Source organism: Lepidochelys kempii, chromosome 18 (assembly GCF_965140265.1).
Source record: "Lepidochelys kempii isolate rLepKem1 chromosome 18, rLepKem1.hap2, whole genome shotgun sequence".
NCBI lineage: Eukaryota > Metazoa > Chordata > Testudines > Cheloniidae > Lepidochelys > Lepidochelys kempii.
In genome coordinates this window covers 7,474,739-7,483,397 of record NC_133273.1, presented here as the reverse complement: position 1 = coordinate 7,483,397, position 8,659 = coordinate 7,474,739, and positions in this window count along the sequence as shown.

Sequence of the window (8,659 nt, the reverse complement as noted above, 5' to 3'; positions counted from 1 at the left end):
GACCCCCGCCTGCCCCAGCTCTGCTGGTGCCTCTCAATGCCGACCCGCAGCCCCCCTGCTGTTCCACTCCTGATCCCCGCCTGCCCCAGCTCTGCTGGTGCCCCTCAATGCCGACCCGCAGCCCCCCTGCTGTTCCACTCCTGATCCCCGCCTGCCCCAGCTCTGCTGGTGCCCCTCAATGCCGACCCGCAGCCCCCCTGCTGTTCCACTCCTGACCCCTGCCTGCCCCAGCTCTGCTGGTGCCCCTCAATGCCGACCCGCAGCCCCCCTGCTGTTCCACTCCTGATCCCTGCCTGCCCCAGCTCCGCTAGTGCCCCTCAATGCCGACCCGCAGCCCCCCTGCTGTTCCACTCCTGACCCCTGCCTGCCCCAGCTCTGCTGGTGCCCCTCAATCCCAACTCGCAGCCCCCCTGCTGTTCCACTCCTGACCCCTGCCTGCCCCAGCTCTGCTGGTGCCCCTCAATCCCAACTCGCAGCCCCCCTGCTGTTCCACTCCTGATCCCCGCCTGCCCCAGCTCCGCTAGTGCCCCTCAATGCCGACCCGCAGCCCCCCTGCTGTTCCACTCCTGACCCCTGCCTGCCCCAGCTCTGCTGGTGCCTCTCAATGCCGACCCGCAGCCCCCCTGCTGTTCCACTCCTGATCCCCACCTGCCCCAGCTCTGCTGGTGCCCCTCAATGCCGACCCGCAGCCCCCCTGCTGTTCCACTCCTGAGCAGCTGCCCCCGCCCCAGGTCACTCGCTTTTGCCCATTGGCCCCCCACATGAGCGTGATCTGCTTGGTTATTTAGCACTTGCTTAGCCCAGGCCTGGCAATCACCCACTACTGAGGGGTGCCAGAGAAGGTGTGTTGTTGGGAGGGGCCTAAACCATAGAAGAAGAAGAAGATTAGGGTTGGAAGAGACCTCAGGAGGTCATCTTGTCCAACGCCCTGCTCAAAGTAGGACCAACACCAACTAAATCATCCCAGCCAGGGCTTTGTCAAGCCTGACCTTAAAAACTTCTAAGGAAGGAGATTCCACCACCTCCCTAGGTAACGCATTCCAGTGCTTCACCACCCTCCTAGGGAACTAGTGTTTCCTAATATCCAACCTAAACCTCCCTGACTGCAACTTGAGACCATTACTCCTCGTTCTGTCATCTGCCACCCCTGAGAACAGCCGAGCTCCACCCTCTTTGGAACCCCCCTTCAGGTAGTTGAAGGTGGCTATCAAATCCTCCCTCATTCTTCTCTTCTGCAGACTAAACAAGCCCAGTTCCCTCAGCCTCTTCTCGTAAGTCATGTGCCCCAGCTCCCTGATAATTTTTGTTGCCCTCCACTGGACTCTCTCTCCAATTTCTCCACATCCTTTCTGTAGTGGGGGGCCCAAAACTGGATGCAATACTCCAGATGTGGCCTCACCAGTGCCGAATAGAGGGGAATAATCACTTCTCTCGATCTGCTGGCAATGCCCCTACTAAACGCAGCCCAATATGCCATTAGCCTTCTTGGCAACAAGGGCACACTGCTGACTCATATCCAGCTTCTCGTCCACGGTAATCCCCAGGTCCTTTTCTGCAGAACTGCTGCTTAGCCAGTCGGTCCCTAGTCTGTAGCTGTGCATGGGATTCTTCCTTCCTAAGCGCAGGACTCTGCACTTGTCCTTGTTGAACCTCATCAGATTTCTTTTGGCCCAGTCCTCCAATTTGTCTAGGTCACTCTGGACCCTATCCCTACCCTCCAGCATATCTACCTCTCCCCCAAGCTTAGTGTCATCTGTGAATTTGCTGAGGGTGCAATCCACACCATCCTCCAGATCATTAATAAAGATGTTGAACAAAACCGGCCCCAGGACCGACCCCGGGGCACTCTGCTTGATACCGGCTGCCAACTAGACATTGAGCCATTGATCACTACCCGCTGAGCCCGACAATCTAGCCAGCTTTCTATCCACCTTATAGTCCATTCATCCAATCCATACTTCTTTAACTTGCTGGCAAGAATACCATGGGAGACCATATCAAAAGCTTTCCTAAAGTCAAGATAAAGTCAACGACCCCCCCAGTCTCTGGGCTTGGGGGGAGGGTCTGGATTCAAACCTAGACCCAGATCCAAACATTGCTACAGGCCCCCAATGAATGGCTGAACCAACCAGCTGGATGTGACCAACCCAGACCTTTGGATCAGGCCCATCTCCAGCCCAGCCCAGGCCTAAGCTGAGCTGGCTGCTGCGTTGCTGGGGGGAAGTGCTGGACAGCAGCGCAGGGCCCTAGCCCCGATCCCAGGGCAGATGCCACCGGGGCCAGGTTGTGGGAAGTACAGCCCAGGGCTCTCCGTGGCCCACGATTAGCAGGAAGGAGCCAGGGGTCCTGGGGGAGCAGGTGCCGTGTTACTGGCTGACGGGAGGGGCTGTCTCCGGCAGGGACAAACCCCAGGCACGCAGTGGAGCTCCCCCGTTCCCAGGGTCTGGGCCAAGGGGTGCTGTGACTTTGCTCTGCTGGCTGGCCCGAGCCCTGCTGCAGATTGCGGAGCGCCTTCTCCGTCCTGGGGCAGCAGAACCGGGGCTGGAGGCTGGGGCTGGTGACAGCCCTGGGCTCGGGCCAGGGTGCTGGCAAAAGAATCAAAGACAGGCCCTCTCGTGTTCTGCAAAAGAGGAGGCTCTGGGGGCCCAGGCCAGGAACAGCCCTGTCCCCAGCCCTGCTGCAGAGCAGAGTGTAAGGTGGGGAGAGCATCAGATGTAAACACAAGGGCCAGACTCACGTGCTGGAGTAAATCAGGGTGTCTCCTTGCTGCCAGTGCGGTTACATTGGTGTAAGCAACGGGAGTCTGGCCCCAGCAAGCAACTGAGCTGAGGGGCCACTCCTGGCCACTGCGGCCTCCCTCTCCGGCACCGGAACCGGGGAGGAGGTACCTCACAGCCCAGCCCCCCACAGAGCCCAGCAAGCCCACCCTGGTTCCCACCTGGGTCCTGCAGGGAGAAAGGCCTGGCCGGGGCAGGGCAGTTGACAGGCCAAAGTCAACGCAAAGAGAAGGCCCTTGCCAGCCCCGCGGTGTCGCCAACTCCACAAAGCAGGAAGTCACCAGACAAACCCTGAAAAGTGGCTAGATGCAGCTGTTTAAGCACTCAGAAGGAGTCCAAAATGTCACCGAACAAAATTTCCAGAGAATTCAGCAGAGAATTATACACCCCCCCACCCCCCCCCCACACACAGGCGAGTTACACACGCACACACACACACACACACAGGCGAGTATAGTCACCAAATCATTCACAAGTGGCTCAATAGTGTTAATAAAATCCATTCCATGCCCTTCTTACTACATTCTCTTGCACACCAGAAGCAACTACACCAGGACGCTGTCATCATCAGGAGGGCGCCCTCTGCGTGTTGGGCAGAGCGCTCTGTCCAGGGCAGCCCCGTACAGCTGGGGTTGGGTCATTTCAGCTCAGCTTCCCTTTCTTGCCAGCCTGGATTTGAGCCGACTGGTGAGTGAAAGGGGGAGCCCGGACCTGGGAGGGGAAGAGGGCATCCACCTGACCTGAGCTCGGAGCTGCAGGGAGCCAAGAAAGCAGATTTAAAAACAAAAATCCACTAGCCGGACCCCTTCCCCCCACTTCCAGGGTTTCATTTCTGAAAAGAGCTGGGCAGGTAACCCCAGGCCAAGCCGGGGGAAGGAGTAAAGGGGAACCGAAATCAAGCTAGCTCCACCTTTGATCCTGCAGTAAGGGCTTCATCCCCGGAGGCCTGGTGCCCCCCGCCCCATTGGGGCACATGGCCCTGTCTCATCCCACCTTCCATCCGTGCGGCTGTCCTTGCTGGCTAACCTGCCTCCCCGGCCCAACCCGCTTCATTAGCCGTCTTCCCCTGCATCACAGGCTGGGCTACCTACGACTGAGCAGCGAGAATGAACATCTGGGTAAAAACAAGCCCTGGCTAAGGTGCTGCTCTCTCCAACGTGCACCTGGATTTAGCAACGTATTTAATTAGCCTCCACAAACTTCTTTCCTTTGCCGGCAGGTTATCGTGATCTCAGTCCAAGCAGCCCTGGAAGGCGATTCCTTCCGAGGCCGTGCTCAGCTGGGACGTAATGACACTGACTTGGGGTGCAAGAGAACGTAGTAAGAAGAGCACGGAGTGGATTTTATGAACACTATTGAGTGGCTTGTGAATGATTTGGTGACTATGCCTGTTGGTGACGTCTTTCTCTGAATGCCACTGTCATTGGCAGCAAAAGTCGCTAGATTTGTCACTGGTCACTTGGACACTTATTTGCTCGCTAGGGAACCAAAAAGTCACTAAATCTGGTGACAAAGTGGCTAAGTTGGCAACACGGCTGGCGGCACCTGCGAGCTCCGCGCCCTCCTGGGGCCATGCCCACCGCAGCCTGCAGCATGAGCCTAAGGCAAGGGGCGAGACCCAGAGGAGCCCAGGAGGCTGGGAAAGCCCTCGTTCGGATGGGGCGGTCAGCCAGAGGCCAGGCTAGCGCTGGGGAGGCTGGGGAGCATTGACTGAGCCCCGGTGCAGCACGCTACAGAGTGGCCTGGCCTATCCCCTCCCTAGCGGAGGCAGCCAGTCCCGGAGATCCCACCTGGGGGTCCATGTCCAGATCCCTGGTGCACACTCACACAAGGGAGGGATCTCTGCTCCCCGGCTCCGTTCTCGCACTCAGCCATCTCCAACCTCCTCCCCTGGGCAATTCTGCTGGGACAGACGGCAGCGTGAGCCATGGGGTATCCCCATCACCCTTGGCCCCTCTCCTGTCCCTTCTCCCACAGATCTCTGAGGGCTTCGCAGCCCCTGGCTCCGTGAACCACCACAAGCCGGGTGGAGACACCAGGGGCTCAGCCCACCCCTGAAGTGGACCCATGCGCAGGAGGCAGAGCAATTCATGCAGGCAGCTGGGACAGGACAGAGCTGGGATTGAGGCCAGCCTCCAGGGCTAATCCCCCAGGGACTCGGGGCCTCCTGTTTGCAGACTGGCCCTAAGGGAAGGCCTCCACCAGCTCCCTTCCCAAGCTTACAAACTGGGAATGGACTCGTGCTGGGAGTTCTCCCCACGTCCCGCCCTTGCTCCCGGTTAGGATGGTAAATAGCCCCCACCTGGGAAGCCAAGGAACCCCCCCAGCACAGCCCTCATTGCCCTGCTGCCATCTGCTCCATTGGGTGCCAACCGAGGGCAGCCTTTGGGAGCCCACGCTTGCTGCCCTTGGCTGATGAGGCCCCGGCGCTCTGCCCCTTTAAGGAGCTGCTAACTAGGGAGTCCTGGAGGTTATTTATTTGCAGGTGGGAGCAGCTGTACCTTCTTGCTCTCCCTGTCTGGGGGGATCCTACAGGTAAGAGGCTGCTTTAGCTCTGGGAGCTGTGGCCTTGGCCAGGAGCTATTGCCAAGGGCAGTGTGATGCGCCCAGGGCTGAGCAGGTGGGCAGCGGTATGGCCCTTGCACTGAATCTCCCTGGCCATAGGTGGGAGGGGCCCAGCTGGCCTATCGGGCCTGCCCAGCCCAGAGCAGAGTTCACCCTTTGGGTGCTTTGCCCCCGTTTTAGCTGTTTGGCTGGTCCTGATCCCAGAGCACTGCAGGGCTTCCCTGCTCTCTAGGCTAGACGCTGGGCTGTGGGCTAAGCACAGACAAGTGGCTAGAGTTGCAGAGGGGGCCTGAGCTGAGCCCTGGGCTAGCAGCCTTGGAGCCAGGGCACCGATGGAGCTGGGGGTTGCTGAGGCCACCCTGGCCCTCCCAGTGCCACCCAGGGACCTGCCCGATGAGACACAGCCCAGCTTTTGTGTCTGGCGTTCAGGGTGCGGTGCCGGGTGGCCCGGTGAGCATGGCAGGAGGGCACTTAAACCCTTTGGTGTTCCTGGGGGCCTTTCCTGGTGCCCAGCTGCTGAGAGAGGCCAGCCCCCGAAGTGGGAGCAAGCCACCTGGCCAGGACTGAGCCCCCTTCTCCTCTGTCTGCCAGGCATCTCATCGCCCCCATGGATTTCTTCTGCCGGAAGCGAGCGCGCTCAGACTCGCCGCCCAGGGCAGTGGTGCCAGTCAAGAGGCATGGCTCCTGCCCGGTGGCCCAGAGACCCCAGCCGGACAGGCCGGAGAGCCGCCCGGAGCTTGGCCCCTTCTTGGCCAGCCTCTTCCGCCCCAGGAGTGCCCAGAAGGGCCTTTCCACAGCTCGCAGGGGGCGGTCCCGGGATCCAGGCTCAGCAGCGGAGGAGAGGGTCCCGCTTCTGGTGGACAACTCCGAAGGTCTGTGTGCCTGTCTGCCATGGGTGTTCTCCTCCCCCCACCCCAGGTAAACGTGTGGGGAGTGCCCTGAAGGTGGTGAGTTTCAGTTCCCATAACTGGGACCAGGCAGAGTCCTGGGCCTGACTCCTGCTAACTCTAGAAATTCATCTCAGGCCTGACCCACAGCACCCGCTCTTCCAGCCCTGCCCCCCAGCTCTGCCAGGGCCCCTCAGTCCTGACCTGCAGCCCCCCAGCTCTGCCAGGGCCCCTCAGTCCTGACCTGCAGCCCCCCAGCTCTGCCAGGGCCCCTCAGTCCTGACCTGCAGCCCCCTGCCGTTGCAGGTGAGTGCTCTCCCGTTATCCAGGTGACGGTAGGTGGCGTCAGGCAAGTTCTCCAGCTAGCCCTGCCGGCGTGGGGCAGGCAGCTCCCTGGGGGTGATGGGGAGCAGAGGCGGGCGCGGGTTTTGTTTTGACGACGTGGCTCTGGTGCAGCCCGGTGCTAGCTGACCCCTCTGCTCTGCCCCTGCACCATCCTCATCCCCTCGCTCCTGCTCTCCCTAGGGGCTGACCTGCCAGGCAGCGCTGTCCCTGTCCCGCTCCGCTGCCAGCCCTCTCCTCCCACAGTGGAGCTGGCAGCCCTCAAGAGCACGGGCCCAGAGGAGCAGATGGAGGAGCCCCCTAGCTCTGCAGGGCCAACGGGCCCCGCTGGCCTGCTGGAAATGAGGACAAAGCCGCCCACCCCAATCCCCGGGAGGAAGGTCCTGCATGGCTCCCTGGAAGATCTCTCCAAAGCCACAGCTATGCAGATGCCAAGTCCGGAGCGCAGGTAACCCACCTCCCCCCGGGGAGCTCTCCGTATCACTGCCCTGGGGCTGGGAGATTGTCTCTTAGTTGCAATGTAGCTTGTGCCTAGAGAGGGATTCTTGCTTCCTTTTTCTTTAAGCTACTGGCATGTCCATGGAAATATCCAGTAATCATTCCAGGTGGGGTGCAGGAGCTGAATGGGAGGGGACCCAGCGCTGCCCTCTAGTTCCCACCACAAAACAAGCTCTGCCCATGAAGTGCCAGTCTTTGGGCAAATCTCTGTAATGTGATTGCATTTCTAAACTCTCTGGTGCTTTGAGCATTGATATGGTATGTGCCATCTTTAGGTTTCAGAGAGAACAACCCCTTGGATTAAGCAGAGGGCTGTGTCACGGAGTGTGGGGGAGTCCAGGCCCTGCACCCCTCTTCCTGGGATTCACTGAGACTCTCAGCCAGCCAGTAAAATGGAAGGTTTATTGGACAACAGGAACACAGTCCAAAACAGAGCTTGTGGGTACACCCAGGACTCCTCAGTCAAGTCCTTCTGGGGGAGCAGGGAGCTTAGACCCCAGCCCTGGGGTCCCCTGCCTTCCTCCACCCAGCCCCAAACTGAAACTAAACTCACCCAGCAGGTTCCCTGCTGCAGCCTCCGTGGTCCACATTCCCCAGCAGAGGTGTTACCTCCCCATCCCCCTCCTGGCTCAGGTTACAGGCTCTCAGGTCTCCCATCCCCAGGGCACATTCCCAGGTCAACACTCCCCCCTCCCTGCTGCGTCACATCGTCACAGGCTGTTCCTGTCTGGTCTCCTATAACTGTGGTCCCAGGCTGCCTCCTGGCTTAGTGTGTTTTACCCCCCTCAGTTCCCATTTTTATAGTTATCGTTGGAGCCAAAGGGCTAGCAGCTTCATTTGGGTTGAAACAAAAGATCTTTGAGCGCAAGATGGCAGCAACCAGAAAATGGCCTGGCTCTCTGAGCCTCTGCAGATTGGTTCAATTCAACCCCTGCCCAGATCCTTACACTTCCTGACCCTGAAGCTGGCCTTCCCAACTGCCACCTATTGTTATAATGGGATGATCCAAACATCTGGAACTTTGGGGACATTTGGAGCAGAGCTGGGGTTTATAATTCAGGCTTGGCTCTGACGATCACCTTATTTCTCTGGTACCTTTCAGAGCGGAAGGATAGCCCAGTGGGTAGGGCACAAGCCTAGTACTGGGGAAAGCTGGATTCAAAGCCCTGTTTTGCCACAGGTTTCCTGTGTGACCTTGGGCGAGTCACGTGGCTTCTCTGGGCCTCAGTTTCCCATCTATAAAATGGCCATAAGAGCACCTTCCTTCCTCACAGGGGTATTGTGAGGATCAGTACAATACAAAGATTGAGGCATGGTCTTACACACCATGTGTGGGAGATAATTAAGACTGTTGTGACGTTCCCCTCTGGTGTTATCCAGACCGGTGATCTGTGAGGTCACTCCAGTCCTTGACTCTGGGAGCCAGACTTACCCTGCTCTGCTGTGAGAACCCCCACTCCTGGGCTGTTCACACACAGCCTCGGGCATGTAAGCTGCTCCTTGGATTGTGCAACCGAATGACACTAGCCAATATCTCCGGTCCCAGACACAACCCTAGGAACCTCCTTCTTGCAGTGTCCAGTTATGCCC